The sequence below is a fragment of the Oncorhynchus tshawytscha genome, linkage group LG28 (assembly GCF_018296145.1).
Source record: "Oncorhynchus tshawytscha isolate Ot180627B linkage group LG28, Otsh_v2.0, whole genome shotgun sequence".
In the NCBI taxonomy this organism is placed as follows: domain Eukaryota; kingdom Metazoa; phylum Chordata; class Actinopteri; order Salmoniformes; family Salmonidae; genus Oncorhynchus; species Oncorhynchus tshawytscha.
Window position 1 is genome coordinate 30154759 of NC_056456.1, and position 18083 is coordinate 30172841.

General features: G+C 43.4%; 1 protein-coding gene across 3 annotated transcripts in view; it reads right to left on the bottom strand.

Moving 5' to 3' along the window:
* LOC112227069 (rab effector MyRIP-like) overlaps positions 1-15518 on the bottom strand; it is a 41367-nt gene extending 25849 nt beyond the window's left edge. Inside the window, exon 1 of one of the 3 annotated variants that reach the window (XM_024391891.2) lies at positions 13802-15518. The gene's annotated coding sequence lies outside the window, so the exon portion shown is untranslated. The remainder of the gene's footprint in view (positions 1-13801) is intronic. The other 2 variants (XM_024391892.2, XM_024391889.2) reach the window with 2 other exon arrangements.
* Positions 15519-18083: the final 2565 nt, after the last annotated feature.

An 18083-nucleotide genomic window follows, 5' to 3' on the forward strand; every position in this document is an offset into this window, starting at 1 on the left:
TAACTCAGGTCGGATTCCCATGTGTCCTATGTGTAATACACAGCCTGCAGGAGAATGCATGAACCAGAGGTGCTGTGGGCCAACTAGTATGTGTCCACTGGTGCCACTGTAGAGAAGCCAATGCCAGCCATGCTCAGGTAAGGGCATTATTATTCCACACAAACAGAACTGACAATAACAATAACCTCTTGAATTATGTTTAGGGCTAGCATTTTTTTCCAAGCACATGACCTGACCAGGAAAACCTTAAGGCTCTAGTAACAGCCTACAACTATCCAGGGCCCAGATGTTTTCCTAGTCAGGTCGCATGGTCAGCTCCCGGCTCTAATTATGAGTAATTAAACCTGTCTCATGCCTCAACCCCAAACTGAGAATTCCTGCCACCACCGCAGCCCAGTAAACAAACAACTAATTGCAGCTGACCAATCAGTGGGGAGATAGCATGGCCATGGTGACAATCACACACTGAAGTAATTACAGACATTTTCCAGCTGAATAACGAATCTGACTAAATTAAGATTGAAACATGGAACAGTGTTAAAGTTGGACAGGAGTCCTCCCACCAGGCTTTAATAAGCTGAGGAGGCTGGAGAGGGTGATAGGGCTTCTTTCTTTCTTTCCGTCCGTCCGTCCGTCTGTCCGTGTGTGTGGTAGCAGGTCATCTCTAGGGACAGGAGTTTTTCCAGGTGAGATTATATAGTCAGGAAAACTCCAGTCACAGACATCCAGTTATCACTTGAATTGTGCGACGTCCCTTTATACATGTATGGTATACACAAGTATTCATTTTTCTTTCCACCTAGAATATCCAAGTATGTTTGCTACTATACCATCTCTCAGCCACAGCCAAAGGTCTCAGTGGCATTAGATATTACCACAGTGGTAACAGATATACTTTCTCTGTACTTGCTCTGATCTCTGAGACCACATTCTCAGTGATGTGTCTTCCAGAGCCTCTGGTCTCTCACTCATCCCTGTGTGATATTCTATGATTCTGTGAGGTCAGAGGAGAAATTGAGCCAACAGCAATCACTAAGGGACAGAGGGGTGTGTGTGTGTGCAGCGTAACTTTCCTCAAAATCTTGCTGAATGAGAGCTTACTCTTGTAGAAATTCAACACTAGGGACACCTCAAGCCAAGCTGTATTATCAGCAAGCTGGAGAGGTTACAACAAACTCTGCACACTGTACAGGTCTATCAGATGCTCTCTTGGGGCGGTCCCAGCGGTTGTCTTATATACGGCTATACACAGAAAAGTTATATTTGCATGATTTAGCATAATTAATTCATCACTACTGGTGGCTCGCACATGTGACTGGTGGCTTACACATGTGACTGGTGGCTCGCACATGTGACTGGTGGCTTACACATGTGACTGACCAATACCTCACGAGGCTCTCTCTCTCTCCAAGTTGAGACCTTGAAACTGAGAGACCTCGGTTGTTCCCATAGCAATGTTCTGGGCGTACTGCCAAGTTGAGGAACAGTGATAGTGAGAATTCCTCCATACACGATCAGTCAGTCACCTGCATGAACCTTTCTAATTAGTTATTGATTCGATACTTTGTAGCATTGATTTGATACATAAACATAACATTTCCCTCACATTCCCTCCTTTTATCACTCTGTGATAATTGTCGTTAGATTTTAATGTAAGCATTAGATTATAGCTTCTATCAATTGAGGTTCTATCAAAATATTATATTAAAGTAAGTGAAATCAACGCGTTGCTTACATGCCCTTCACTCTGAGTTTAACAATCTAAAATACACACCCATAATACACAAGGGATCTGCAAATTTAGGATTGACTAAATCGCTCAATGTTTAAGCATTTTTTTACATAGTTCTTACTACCATCGGGTTGCAGTGCCATTTGTTCTGCACCAACTGTTCCGGAGACTAGTCAAAACATCAAACAAATCCGCTTGAGCCTTCTAAGATTTTCAAACAAAAACAATCTCTAATTCTCACTCATCGTCATTATCTACAGTACAGAGGGAAAAGGAAGCTCATTCGGTGTCGGCAGTTCATCAGTCTCACCAAACTCTTGAGGAGCATTTAACATAATGGCTGACGAAACCTTCTCAGATAGGGAGGCACAAATAGCCTTACAACATGTTAGTTATACTATTATACAGACTAAGCAAAAAACACACGATCCAGCCCATTGGGCAATCTGGGATCCCCAACTCCCAAACACAGATTTCAACCAAGTTGCGAGCATCAACTTGGGCTGTGGGGAATTGTTCTTAGACACAGTGGCAATGTATTCAGCGAGACTGGTAACATTAAAGTACCGATCTGGGACAAAAGTGCAACATTCATCTCCAATTATTGCACAAGTGCCCCCTTCACCTGCCAAAATATAGTCAAGAGCCTCTGTTTTGCAGAGCCAATTTATGCAATTCTTTTAGTTCGTCATTCAATTGTTCCAGGGCATTTTGAGTAGAATCGCCAATTTCCTCCATGTGTTTAGAGATATCACAAATTTGATCTAGGGCACATGCAACTCCATACCCCAGAAAAAAACACATCAAAGAATCTGTAGGCAGGTGCCTGAGCGTGAGTGATGTCAGCCAGAGTCCTCTTATGTCTCCTCAATCCAGGAGGTTTGTAGTCTCTCAACAGATCCTTCAGACTCTTATCATTGTTTGGAACGGCTCTCATAGCTGTTACCACAAACCCAATGGTACAACTACCTCCCCAGTTCAGGGCCAGGCTATAGTAAGCCTTTTTTCCATACAAGCAATAGGTGCCATTTGGGGCTCCTCTCAAAGGAATAATAACATTATAAACTGAAATACCATAAGTAACATTACCAGGTTTCCCTGTGTCTGCATTGTTAACAGTTGACTTACAGGTATTGGACCCGTTGTAATACATTGTAGTTCACCCAAATAATTTCTTCCTTCTCCTCTAATACACCAAGGGGCTGTCATCACTCCTGCTACTGAGATGGGTGGGAGTGAAGTATTGTCTGGCCTAGCAAACGATGGTGGGCCTCTGTGGTTATATAATGCAGAAAACGTCATGGGGTCAGGGTCACGTGGCATCTCTTCCAGGAATGGTAAGTCCCATTTGTATAGGCAGATTTACCCCTAAGAGGATTCCCACAAGTGGTAAACCTGCTCCTAACTTTTGTCCAGATGTAAGATTAGCAACCATTTCTGATCTAGAGAGGAACAGATTTTCCTCAGGGTTATGAGGGCCCAACAGGGCTCTCCTTCTCCAATGATCATCTACTTCTGGGCCACTATTCCGGACCGGCATTGGCCCCTTTGGGACTTATTTCACCCTTTGCCTGGATTCCAACAAGATGACAACCTACTGTTCTAATTAACACTCCTATACTAATGCAGAGGGGCGCACTGCACCACCGGAACTGGTGAAGCCCCATCTTCTTCTGGATCAGGAACTCGTCTGCAGTGTGACACGTGGATCCAGGTATTTCTCTCAGCAACCTTCACCGCAATGGGGGTGGTCAGAAGAACTTGGTATGGCCCTCTCCAACTGAGGTCCTCCCAACACTTTCTCCTGAAGTCTTTGACCACCACGAAATCACCTAGGCTCAAACAGTGCTCAGCTGTTCGGCAAAGACGCCTTCACTCGAGGAAAGAGAGTCTTGAGAACACTGTTACGGGTGGCACAATACTCAACCATGTCTCCCTCCATTCCTTGCAGGGACAACCTGTTCTGGGTGAACGGTGCATTTGTCGTTTGCATGGGACAGCCAGTCAGCACCTCGTGTGGAGCGAGACCAGTGACTCTATGGGATCTGCCTTTCATACTCATCAGTGCTATTGGAAGCACTTTCACCGATGTCAGGCTTATTTCACCAATCAATTTAACTAATTTAATTTTCATAGATTGGTTCGCCCTCTGGTCGGAAAATATTTTTGATGGCAGACCCCACCTGGGTATGATCTCTCTCACAAGTGCTTTCGCCATAGCAACCGCTGTGGCTGTCCTGCAAGGGAAAGCTTCAATCCATTTAGAAAACATGTCAACAATCACCAAACAATACTTGTTCCCCTCACAAGGGGTCAACTCAGTGAAGTCCATCATTAAGTGCTCAAAAGTTCCTTCAGGCCTGGGATGGGACGCGGGGGATACTGAAATGCCGCGTTCAATATTATTAGTCGTGCAAATCAAACACAGTTAAACCTACTGTCCACCAATATTTATTTACAAAATCCACCATCCCTGCATTGGACATATGATCCTGACCATGTGCTAACTTGGCAATGAAATAGAAAGTACAACTGGGCATGGCTGGTCTACTCCTCTCATCCAGCCATACACCCGATGCGTCTTTACGACAGCACCCAGCCCACTTGCGTCTCTCTGAATCATCAGCCGTTGCCTGGAAAGCAACCACATCATCAACAGAGAAAGGGTTGGTAGGAGCTGGAATTGCTGCCATCTGTAGGAAGGGGAAACAGAATAGGAAGCAGTTCATTTAGCTGCATGGTCAGCTTTAGCGTTCCCCAGAGGAATGTTGTTGGTAGAGGAAGAATGTGCTTGACACTTGATTATAGAAACAGAGGAGGGCTGCTGGACAGCCTGTAAGAGAGACTAAACATAGTTACCGTGCGCAATCTGTTTTCCAGACGAGGTCAAAAACCCTCTGTTCTTCCACAATGTTCTAAAATCATGAACAACACCAAATGCATACCTGCTATCAGTGTAAATGTTAACAGAGCTGTCCTTTCCCACAATACAAGCTCTAGTTAGGCCAAAAGGTTCTGCCACCTGGGCTGATAAATGTGAAGAGAGTCAAGCACTCTCCACAGTTTCAAAACAGTCACAACATCTACTTAACATTGCAAAAATCAGAAACTTTCTGTCCAAAAAGGATGCAGAAAAATGTATCCATGCACTTGTCACTTCTAGGTTAGACTACTGTAATGCTCTACTTTCCAGCTACCCGGATAAAGCACTGAATAAACTTCAGTTAGTGCTAAACATGGCTGCTAGAATTGACTAGAATGAAAAGAATTGATCATATTACTCCAGTGCTAGCCTCTCTACACTGGCTTCCTGTTATGGCAAGGGCTGATTTCAATGTTTTACTGCTAACCTACAAAGCATTACATGGTGTTACGACTTTTGCCGAAGTCGGTCTCTCTCCTTGTTTGGTCGGCGGTTGACGGCCTTCTAGCCATCCCCGGTCCACTTTTCATTTTCCATTTGTTTTGTCTTTGTCTTTCACACCTGGTTTCAATCCCCCAATTACTTGTTCATTATTTAACCCTGATCACCCATGTTTGTTTGTGAGTAATTGTTTGTATGTTATACGGTCCGTTATGTGGACTTGCTTTATTGTATTGTTTTTGCCTATTTTGAGTAAATTATGTTTATTTACTCATATCTGCTGTCCTGCGCCTGATACCCCTACACAAGCTACACACAGACATCATAACACATGGGCTTGCTCCTACCTATCTTTCCGATTTGGTCCTGCCGTACACAACTACACGTACGCTATGGTCACAAGACGCAGGTCTCCTTATTGTCCCTAAAATTTCTAAGCAAACAGCTGGAGGCAGGGCTTTTTCCTATGGAGCTCCATTTTTATGGAATCGTCTGCCTACCCATGTGAGAGACGCAGACTCACATGAGTCTTTATTGAAGACTCATCTCTTCAAGTCTGGCCCAGGAGTGTGAAGGTGAACGGAAAGACACTGGAGCAACGAACCGCCGTTGCTGTCGCTGCCTGGCCGGATCCTCTCTCTCCACTGGGATTCTCTGCCTCTAACCCTATTACAGGGGCTGAGTCACTGGTTTACTGGTGCTCTTCCATGCCGTCCCTAAGAGGGGTGCGTCACTTGAGTGGGTTGAGTTACTGACGTGATCTTCCTGTCTGGGTTGTGCCGTGGCGGAGATCTTTGTGGGCTGTACTCGGCCTTGTCTCAGGATGGTAAGTTGGTGGTTGAAGATATCCCTCTAGTGGTGTGGGGGCTGTGCTTTGGCAAAATGGGTGGGGTTACATCCTGCCTGTTTGGCCCTGTCCAGGGGTATCGTCAGATGGGGCCACAGTGTCTCCTGACCCCTCCTGTCTCAGTCTCCAGTATTTATGCTGCAGTAGTTTATGTGTCGGGGGCTAGGATCAGTCTGTTATATCTGGAGTACTTCTCCTGTCTTATCCGGTGTCCTGTGTGAATTTAAGTATGCTCTCTCTAATTCTTTCTTTCTCTCTCTCTCTTTCGGAGGACCTGAGCCCTAGGACCATGCCTCAGGACTACCTGGCCTGATGACTCCTTGCTGTCCCCAGTCCACCTGGCCATGCTGCTGCTCCAGTTTCAACTGTTCTGCCTGCAGCTATTTATTTTTATTGATCTGTTATTTTACCAGGTAAGTTGACTGAGAACACGTTCTCATTTGCAGCAACGACCTGGGAAATAGTTACAGGGGAGAGGAGTGGGATGAATGAGCCAATTGTAAACTGGGGATTATTAGGTGACCGTGATGGTTTGAGGGCCAGATTGGGAATTTAGCCAGGACACCAGGGTTAACACCCCTACTCTTACGATAAGTGCCATGGGATCTTTAATGATCTCAGAGAGTCAGGACACCCATTTAATGTCCCATCCGAAAGACAGCACCCTACACAGGGCAGTGTCCCCAATCACTGCCCTGGGCCATTGGGATATTTTTTTTAGACCAGAGGAAAGAGTGCCTCCTACTGGCCCTCCAACACCACTTCCAGCAGCATCTGGTCACCCATCCAGGAACTGACCAGGACCAACCCTGCTTAGCTTCAGAAGCAAGCCAGCAGTGGTATGCAGGGTGGTATGCTGCTGGCTATGGAACCCTGACCTGTTCACCGGATGTGCCGGAAGAGGACTGGCCACCCCTCAGAGCCTGGTTCCTCTTTAGGTTTTTTCCTTGGTTCTTGACTTTCTAGGGAGTTTTTCCTAGCCTTCCTAGTGCTTCTACACCTGCATTCCTTGCTGTTTGGGGTTTCAGGCTGGGTTTCTGTACAGCACTTTGAGATATCAGCTGATGTAAGAAGGGCTCTATAAATGAATTTGATTTGATTTGATGGCCTTAAGATAGAAGCTGTTTTTCAGTCTCTCGGTCCCAGCATTGGTGCACCTGTACTGACCTCGCCTTCTGGATGATAGCAGGGTGAACAAGCAGTGGCTCGGAGGGTTGTTGTCCTTGGTGATCTTTTTCCTTGATGGCTTTCCTGTGACATCGAGTGGTGTAGGTGTCCTGGAGGGCAGGTAGTTTGTCCCCGGTGATGTGTTGTGCATACCTCACTAACCTCTGGAGAGGCTTACGGTTGTGGGCGGAGCAGTTGCCATACCAGGCGGTGATACAGCCTGACAGGATGCTCTCAATTGTGCATTTGTAAAAGTTTGTGAGTGTTTTTGATGACAAGCCAAATTTCTTAAACCTCCTGAGGTTGAAGAGGCGCTGTTGCACCTTCATCACCACGCTGTCTGTGTGGGTGGACCATTTAAGTGTGTCCGTGATGTGTACGCCGAGGAACTTAAAACTTTCCACCCTCTCCACTACTGTCCCGTCAATGTGGATAGGGGAGTGCTCCCTCTGCTGTTTCATCAAGCTGTCCGCTCAAGCTTCTTACTGTAACCAGTGCCTGTAATAGAGGTCGCCCAATGAATCGGAATGTCCGTTTAATTAGGGCCGATTTCAAGTTTTCATAACAATCGGAAATCGGTATTTTTGGACACCGATTTATATATTTTTTTACACCTTTATTTAACTAGGCAAGTCAGTTAAGACGGCCTAGGAACGGTTGGTTAACTGCCTTGTTCAGGGCCAGAATGACAGATTTTTACCTTGTCAGCTTGGTTATTCAATCTTGTAACCTTACGGTTAACTAGTCCAACGCTCTAACCACCTGCCTTACATTGCACTCCACAAGGAGCCTGCCTGTTACGCGAATGCAGTAAGAAGCCAAGGTAAGTTGCTAGCTATCATTAAACTTATCTTATAAAAAACAATCAATCATAATCACTAGTTCACTACACATGGTTGATGATATTACTAGTTTATCTAGTGTGTCCTGCGTTGCATATAATCGATGCGGTGCGCATTCGTGAAAAAGGACAGTCGTTGCTCCAACGTGTACCTAAACATAAACATCAATGCCTTTCTTAAAATCAATACACAAGTATATATTTTTAAAGCCGCATATTTAGTTAATATTACCTGCTAACATGAATTTCTTTTAACTAGAGAAAGATTGTGCCACTTCTCTTGCAACAGAGTCAGGGTATATGTAGCAGTTTGGGCCGCCTGGCTCGTTGCGAACTGTGTGAAGACTATTTCTTCCTAACAAAGACAGCCAACTTCGCCAAACGGGGGATGATTTAACAAATGCGCATATGCGAAAAAAGCATAATCGTTGCACGACTGTACCTAACCATAAATATCAATGCCTTTCTTAAAATCAATACACAGAAGCATATATTTTTAAACCTGCATATTTATCTAAGAGAAATCCAGGTTAGCAGGAAATATTAACCAGGTGATATTGTGTCACTTCTCTTGCATTCATTGCAGGCAGAGTCAGGGTATATGCAACAGTTTGGGCCACCTGGCTCGTTGCAAACTAATTTGCCAGAATATTACGTAATTATGACATAACATTGAAGGTTGTGCAATGTAACAGAAATATTTAGACTTATGGATGCCACCCGTTAGATAAAATACAGAACAATTACGTATTTCACTGAAAGAATAAACGTTTTGTTTTCGAAATGATAGTTTCCGGATTCAACCATATTAATGACCTACGGCTCGTATTTCTGTGTGTTATTATGTTATAATTAAGTCTATGATTTGACAGAGCAGTCTGACTGAGCGATGGTAGGCACCAGCAGGCTCGTAAGCATTCATTCAAACAGCAATTTTGTGCGTTTGCCAGCAGCTCTTCGCAATGCTTCAAGCATTACGCTGTTTATGACTTCAAACCTATCAACCTATCAACTCCCAAGATTAGGCTAGTGTAACCGATGTGAAATGGCTAGCTAGTTTGGTGGGGTGCGCACTAATAACGTTTCAACCATCACTCGCTCTGAGACTTGGAGTAGTCTGCTTCGCTGCTTCGAGGGTGGCTGTGGTCGATGTGTTCCTGGTTCGAGCCCAGGTAGGAGCGAGGAGAGGGACGGAAGCTATACTGTTACACTGGCAATACTATAGTGCCTATAAGAACATCCAATAGTCAAAGGTATATGGAATACAAATCGTACAGAGAGAAATAGTCCTAGAATTCCTATAGTAATTACAACCTAAAACTTCTTACCTGGGAATATTGAAGACTCGTGTTAAAAGGAACCGCCAGCTTTCATATGTTCTCATGTTCTGAGCAAGGAACTGAAACGTTAGCTTTCTTACATGGCACATATTGCACTTTAACTTTCTTCTCCAACACTTTGTTTTTGCATTATTTAAACCAAATTGAACATGTTTCATTATTTATTTGAGGCTAAATTAATTTTATTGATGTATTATATTAAGTTAAAATAACTGTTCATTCAGTATTGTTGTATTGTCATTATTACAAATAAATAAATAAAAATCGTCCGATTAATTGGTATTTTTTTGGTCCTCCAATAATCGGTATCGGTACCGGCGTAGAAAAATCCTAATCGATCGACCTCTAACCTGTAATCTGGTTCAGGTTATTAATCAACCTACCAGGGTGTTATCAAACACTACAGGAACAAGATCATACACATGTACCGATAACATTTTGACTAATACTGTAAAACTTTTTTCTATAGCTGTATCTGTACCCATTGGATGCAGTGATCACAATATAGTGGCTGTATCCAGGAAAGCCAAAGTTCCAACAGCTGGGTCGAAAATAGTGTACAAGAGATCATACAAAAGATTTGCTGTGATTCTTATATGGATGATGTTAAAAAATATTTGTTGGTCTGATGTGATTAATGGACGTGGCATTTGATGAATTTATGTAATTGCTTCTTCCAATTATAGATTTTTTAATTTTTACATTTATTTTATTTAACCATGTAGGCTAGTTGAGAAGAAGTTCTCATTTGCAACTGCGACCTGGCTAAGATAAAGCATAGCAATTCGACACATACAACAACACGGAGTTGTGCATGGAATAAACAAAACATACAGTCAATAAAAATAAAAATAAATAAATAAAAATAAAACGTCTATATACAGTGAGTGCAAATGATGTAAGATAAGGGAGTTAAGGCAATAAATAGGCCATGGTGGCGAAGTAATTACAATATAGCAATTGAACACTGGAATGGTAGATGTGCAGAAGATAAATGTGCAAGTAGAGATACTGGGGTGAAAAGGAGCAAGAAAAATAAATAAATACAGTATGGGGATCAGGTACATAGATGGGCTGTTTACAGATGGGCTATGTACAGGTGCAGGGATCTGTGAGCTGCTCTGACAGCTGGTGCTTAAAACTAGTGAGGGAGATATGAGTCTCCAGCTTCAGGGATTTTTGCAGTTCGTTCCAGTCATTGGCAGCAGAGAACTGGAAGGAAAGGCGACCAAAGCAGAAATTGGTGACAAAACTGATGGCACTGTGATAGACTGCATCCAATTTGTTGAGTAGAGTGTTGGAGGCTATTTTATAGTTGACATCGCCGAAGTCGAGGATCGGTGAGATGGTCAGATTTACGAGGGTATGTTTGGCAGCATGAGTGAAGGATGCTTTGTTGTGAAATAGGAAGTTGATTCTAGATTTAATGTTGTATTGGAGATGCTTAATGTGAGTCTGGAAGGAGAGTTTACAGTCTAACCAGAACCCTAGGTATTTGTAGGGGGATAGCACCACGGGCAGGTACGGGCAGTGATCGATTGAATAGCATGCATTTAGTTTTACTTGCATTTAAGAGCAGTTGGAGGCCAAGGAAGGAGAGTTGTATGGCATTGAAGCTCATCTGGAGGTTAGTTAACACAGTGTCCAAAGAGGGGCCAGAAGTATACAGAATGGTGTTGTCTGTGTAGAGGTGGATCGGGGGGTGAGTGTAACCGATGTGAAATGGTTAGCGGTGGTGTGCACTAAAAAAACTGTTTTTACTTTGTCATTATGGGATATTGTGTGTAGATTGCTGAGATTTTTATTTATTTAATCAATTTTAGAATAAGGCTGTAACGTAACAAATGTGGAAAAAGTCAAGGGATCTGAATACTTCCGAATGCATATATTTCCACTGTTATTCAAATCAAATCAAATGTTATTGGTCACATACACATGGTTAGCAGATGTTAATGCGAGCATTGCGAAATGCTTGTGCTTCTAGTTCCGACAATGCAGTAATAACCAACAAGTAATCTAGCTAACAATTCCAAAACTACTACCTTATACACACACAAGTGTAAAGGGATAAAGAATATGTACATAAATATATATGAATGAGTGATAATACAGAACGGCATAGGCAAGATGCAGTAGATGGTATCGAGTACAGTATATACATATGAGATGAGTAATGTAGGGTATGTTAAGAAAGTGGCATAGTTTAAAGTGGCTAGTGATAGATGTATTACATAAAGATGCAGTAGATGATATAGAGTACAGTATATACATATGAGATGAGTAATGTAGGGTATGGAAACATTATATTAAGTAGCATTGTTTAACGTGGCTAGTAATATATTTTTACATCAATTTCCATGCATTTCCATTATTAAAGTGGCTGGAGTTGAGTCAGTGTGTTGGCAGCAGCCACTCAATGTTAGTGGTGGCTGTTTAACAGTCTGATGGCCTTGAGATAGAAGCTGTTTTTCAGTCTCTCGGTCCCAGCTTTGATGCACCTGTACTGACCTCGCCTTCTGGATGATAGCGGGGTGAACAGGCAGTGGCTCGGGTGGTTGATGTCCTTGATGATCTTTATGGCCTTCCTGTGACATCGGGTGGTGTAGGTGTCCTGGAGGGCAGGTAGTTTGCCCCCGGTGATGCTTTGTGCAAACTTCACTACCCTCTGGAGAGCCTTACGGTTGTGGGCGGAGCAGTTGCCGTACCATGCGGTGAAACAGCCCGACAGGATGCTCTCAATTGTGCATCTGTAAATGTTTGTGAGTGCTTTTGGTGACAAGACAAATTTCTTCATCCTCCTGAGGTTGAGGAGGCGCTGCTGCGCCTTCTTCACGACGCTGTCTGTGTGGGTGGACCAATTCAGTTTGTCCGTGATGTGTACGCCGAGGAACATAAAACTTACTACCCTCTCCACTACTTTGATGTGGATCGGGGGGTGCTCCCTCTGCTGTTTCTTGAAGTCCACAATCATCTCCTTTGTTTTGTTGACATTGAGTGTGAGGTTATTTTCCTGACACCACACTCCGAGGGCCCTCACCTCCTCCCTGTAGGCCGTCTCGTCGTTGTTGGTAATCAAGCCTACCACTGTAGTGTCGTCCGCAAACTTGATGATTGAGTTGGAGGCGTGCATGGCCACGCAGTTGTGGGTGAACAGGGAGTACAGGAGAGGGCTCAGAACGCACCATTGTGGGGCCCCAGTGTTGAGGATCAGCGGGGTGGAGATGTTGTTACCTACCCTCACCACCTGGGGACGGCCCGTCAGGAAGTCCAGTACCCAGTTGAACATGGCAGGGTCGAGACCCAGGGTCTAGAGCTTGATGACGAGTTTGGAGGGTACTATGGTGTTAAATGCTGAGCTGTTGTCGATGAACAGCATTCTCACATAGGTATTCCTCTTGTCCAGATGGGTTAGGGCAGTGTGCAGTGTGGTTGCGATTGCGTCGTCTGTGGACCTATTTGGGCGGTAAGCAAATTGGAGTGGGTCTAGGGTGTCAGGTAGGGTGGAGGTGATATGGTCCTTGACTAGTCTCTCAAAGCACTTCATGATGACGAAAGTGAGTGCGGTAGTCGTTTAGCTCAGTTACCTTAGCTTTCTTGGGAACAGGGACAATGGTGGCCCTCTTGAAGCATGTGGGAACAGCAGACTGGGATAAGGATTGATTGAATATGTCCGTAAACACACCAGCCAGCTGGTCTGCGCATGCGGCTGGGGATGCCGTCTGGCACGCCATTATTGGCATATCCTCACTTTAGATGTACTTATCCTTTAAGTATCTATGTGAACTCTATTTATATTGTATATAATGTATGTAGTGCAAATTCCATGTCTGTATTCTGTCTTGTGTATTATGTCTACTGCTGGCCAGGTAAGGTCAATCAAGACCAGCTAAAATATTTTTCATTATTTCAAGTAGTATTTGCACTCAGGTCTGATACCCACCTCTGGCTTGTTAATAACTCCTGATTAAAGTACTAACTACAGTGGGTGATTAGTACTCTGGTCAAAAGTAGAGCACTATATAGGGAACAGGGTTGCATTTGGGATGTAGCCTAGAACTGGTCTCAGCACAGTAGCACCTTAAACCCAATGGTGAAAGAACACTCACTTTAATCTGATAAGCCACAAGAATCATGCCGTTTTGCGTGCGTGCTTGCGTGTGTACAGTCCTGCTTATCCTTTCAGTATCTCTGGTTTTTGAACATCCTCCAGCCCAGGAGAAGAACATGTTTAAACAGTACAGTGACAACACTATAAAACAGCATTGCTTGCTTATGAGTGGGAGAAAGTTGGAATGTACATGAGTGAATAATTCGTTATTAGGCTATACCAGTATTACCTTGTGATTATAGTAATGATGAACAGTTATTGAAGAATGGGCTGTTAGGCTATCCTCATTAGTAATATCCAAATTTACCATAACTTTGACAGGGTGTAATAATAACCTTTTTATTCGTCAACAAAAATCTATCTTATATCGAAACATGAAATGCAGATAAATAAGAAACTCACCGGATCCGTGTACTAGGCTACTTCTCAGGTTCACACAGTACAGTGAGCAAATCCCCGGTCTCAGGCCCGATGTTGTGCAAGTCAGCTGCCATGCGCACGATTTATGAACACCAGAAACACTGTAGGCTACATGATCATATCCGTGTAAGTTAAGTCCATTTCATGTTTGTCTCTTCAGAATGTCGACTGTCTTCTTTAGGCAACTCATGCATAGGCCCAAAGCTAGTAGCCAAAGTTTCATTCTCTGTAGCCTACAGTAAGGAAAGGGCGGCATCTGAACTAAACTGACAAGACCTGCGATGTACGCGGCTGGCTAAAGAGTCTATGAATCAGATCACTGGATATGAACCGTTATTTTCCTGCTTGGAATGAACGCGGTACACAGTAGACTGAACTGTCAATAACGTATTATAGCCCGCCAGTAATATCACAAACACTAGCCTATATTCATTTAATTGACAAAAGTGAATATAATAAAGCAACACATATTCCACTGAGTGTGAGTAAGTGCATTATGTTCTAAGTTTCCTTCATCCATTTCTAACGAGCAACTAAACCTAGATTTTTGGGGTTAAAACTTCTCATGGAACAATGTTTAATTAACACCCCATAATCATATTGGCCAACTAGACTTGAATAATGAACTGGTACATTTAAATGTGTTCTGTGTGGGCACATTTGATAACATTTTTTGTAAGTCATGATGACCAACCCAAAGCTCACCAAGGGTTTCTTCCTGGTACTCTTCTCCCATTCAGATAGCCAGGAGCCTGATCTCTTTGCTCCTCATAGCTTTAGGCTACTGAACCCAACAAGAAAACAATGCATTCTATACACGCTTCAGCACAACATGGAAAAGGAGACAGAAAACATGTGCTCAACAGCAAGAGATGGTGAAATAAAATACAACTCATAACCAGGAAACTTCACAGTCACATAGCTCCTGCTGGAACAGTGAAGAGTCACATAGCTCCTGCTGGAACAGTGAAGAGTCACATAGCTCCTGCTGGAACAGTGAAGAGTCACATAGCTCCTGCTGGAACAGTGAAGAGTCACATAGCTCCTGCTGGAACAGTGAACAGTCACATAGCTCCTGCTGGAACAGTGAACAGTCACATAGCTCCTGCTGGAACAGTGAACAGTCAGTCATTCACACTGTGAGATTTCCTGGGGGAAGGAGGCTTTCTTTTTGTAGCCCAGTCCCAGATTTGTTTGTGCTGTCTTGCCAACTCATTAGAGTGAAACAGATTTGGGACCAGGCTTTTTGAGCCAGTGAAGTGAGTCTTTGGAGGATAAAGCTGCTGGACGGTTGTTTCACATGAAGCCCAGTCACATGCCTTGCTTTACTGTGGGTTATAAAACTAAATGATGTCAGCTCTCCAGCCAAATGAAACATGTTAACGGTATTGATGACCATAATAAATGATGTGACATTTTATCAAGTAACAATCATGTAAATTCCTGCACCAAAGCCTTCCATCTTATCCTTCAATGGAGACGGTCCGTTATAACTGCCTAACTGCCCTTTTATCCACTGTTTATGCATACATGTGTATAGATGATGTAATGCATTCTAGATGACGCCTGTACCATGTTTGACTAGGATTGTTTTTGTGTTTTAAAACTCCATAGGAGTGGTCCTCAATGTGTTTAAAAATCATTGATTATTGTGGAGTGACACTTAAATACATTTTAAATGTCACATGATGCACTACTATTCCCTACATGGTCCACGATATTAGTGCACTACATTGAGAGAGAGAGAGAGAGAGAGAGAGAGAGAGAGAGAGAGAGAGAGAGAGAGAGAGAGAGAGAGAGAGAGAGAGAGAGAGAGAGAGAGAGAGAGAGAGAGAGAGAGAGAGAGAGAGAGAGAGAGAGAGAGAGAGAGAGAGGAGAGAGGAGGGAGGGAGGGAGGGAGGGAGGGAGGGAGGGAGGGAGGGAGGGAGGGAGGAGAGGGAGGGAGGGAGGGAGGGAGGGAGAGTGAAATGGGAAGTAAGTGTGCTGCATACATGCATGAGTGTGCTAATTGTGTGCTAAAAGTATAAATAGGTTTGAGTGTGTAGCCTGGTTCCAGTGCATCAGCATGGAGCAGGCTGTGTGGCTGCTGGGTCTCCTGTGTCTGCAGGTCTGTCTGCTCTCCACCACGGCCCTCCCTGGACCAGACAGACGGACGGCAGCCTTGCAAACCAACCAAGCCATGGTAAGACATTCTAATCCTCTGTTCTTTACTGTGTTCTACATACAGAACTAAATAGAACACTAATCATTATTGTAGGCCTGTCTACAGTATATGGTTCTACCAAACTTTGGGGCCGGGGAGCATTATGAGTCATTGTGGGTTTGTCCACTGAGGTCACACATAAAGTAATCAATACATGTTCTACAGAATATTTATGATATTACAAAAATATATAAATGTGTGCATGTTCAGGCTTCAACTTCGTGTGGCATCTACAATGAGTATACAAAACATTATGAACACCTGCTCAGTCCATGATATAGACTGACCAGGTGAATCCAGGTGAAAGCTATGATCCCTTATTGATGTCGCTTGTTAAATGCACTTCAGTCAGTGTATCTGAAGGGGGGGGAGACAGGATAAAGAAGGATATTTAAGACTTGAGACAATTAAGACATGAAAATACAAAATATTTCAGTTCCTTTGAACAGGGTATGGTAGTAGGTGCCAGACGCACCAGTCTGTGTAAAGAAACTGCAACGCTGCTACGTGTTTCATGTATGGATAGATCAATTGCTATCATATTCACATATCTACCAGGGTTATGTTCAGAGTTCTTTTTTACTTCAGAAGTTCCTTTCTCTATAACTGTTTCCTGTTATCAATGAGGATGCAACTGTTGTACTGTGTAATATCATACTGATATAGTTGTGTGTGTTAAAGATAATATCAACTCCTTATCTTATCTGAGGAAACAGTTCCGGTGCCAGAGAAGTTACATCACGGTGTTGTCGAAGCAATTTCCATGGTTACATGGTGCTGCCCTCCCCTTACCAAAACCAATGTGCATTATTCATCAGCACAAGATAGCTATCTAAGACTACTCTAGCTAAGTATGACACTATGTAATCTCAACAGGAAGGATCCTCTCCAGTCATACCACGACCACCACCACCACCACCGCAGGTGAGAAACAATTAACCCACAACTTTGTGTTCAGAAAACAAATTTGATAAGAACCACTGTTCTTGTTTCTACCCTCTGCCCTCAGAATTCACAGGAGGAAGTAAGGAGTGAATGCAAGAGAAACAGTGAAATATGTCGCTCTCGTAGTGGAGCCATGGGACCCATGGGAATCAAGATGTGTCTTCAGGGACCCAACAGGGTAAGAGACGGCCAAACACAAATTATGAAGAACCAGAGGTCCTCAGTAAACAAAGTCTGAGAAATGGCTTGGTGACCTGACAGATTTAAAGGACATTAAATGGACATTCTCTTCTCCTTATATAGTATAACAACATGCAATCACAAACCCCTGCTTGCCTCTAGTCTACGACCCAATATAGTGTACATGTATGCCTATATAAAACACTTCCAATCACTTTTTCTTACCGATTTTGTCAAATCCAAAATGCAGCACTCAAAGAGGTCCTGTCTTTTGTGTTCGTTATTAGAAATGATTTCCACTCTCTGATGCTTCTCTCCTCTAGCCTCAGAGTTCATGGATTAAGACACAGGAAGAATCTGGAAATGTGTCGCTCCCCCGTAGGAGCCATGAGTCTAGTCTCCTCTTGTGGAATAACAATATGTAATCACTCTCAACAGGGACACACCACCATTCCAACATCCTAGACCTTATCCTCCTCCATTTCTGGAGAGAAACAAAGAAAATAACACATTTAATAAGAACCAGTGTTCTTGTTTCCACCTCTGACCCTTCTCTCCTCTGACCTCAGAGTTTAAGAACTAAGAAGCAGGTGAAAGTCAAGCTAAACATCGCAAAGAAAATGCCACAAATGCTTCACTCCAATTCAGGAAGCTTGTCTAGTGTCCATGCCTAGACCACTCTGTTGGGTAAGAGACCACCAAACACAAACATGAAAAATCAACGAGTTCGTTAGTAAGCAGAGGCTAAGTGAATTGGGAGATGGCTTGGTCACCTGACAGATTCAAAAAATGTCTTGAGAACCACTTAGCTTGTTTCCGTCTCTGATTGTTCTCTTCACCAGGACCAAGAGGCAGCAGAGGCAGCAGAGGCAGGAGAGGCAGAAGAAAGCCAAGAACAAATGCAAGAATATGCTTCAAAATGGTGTTGCACGCACT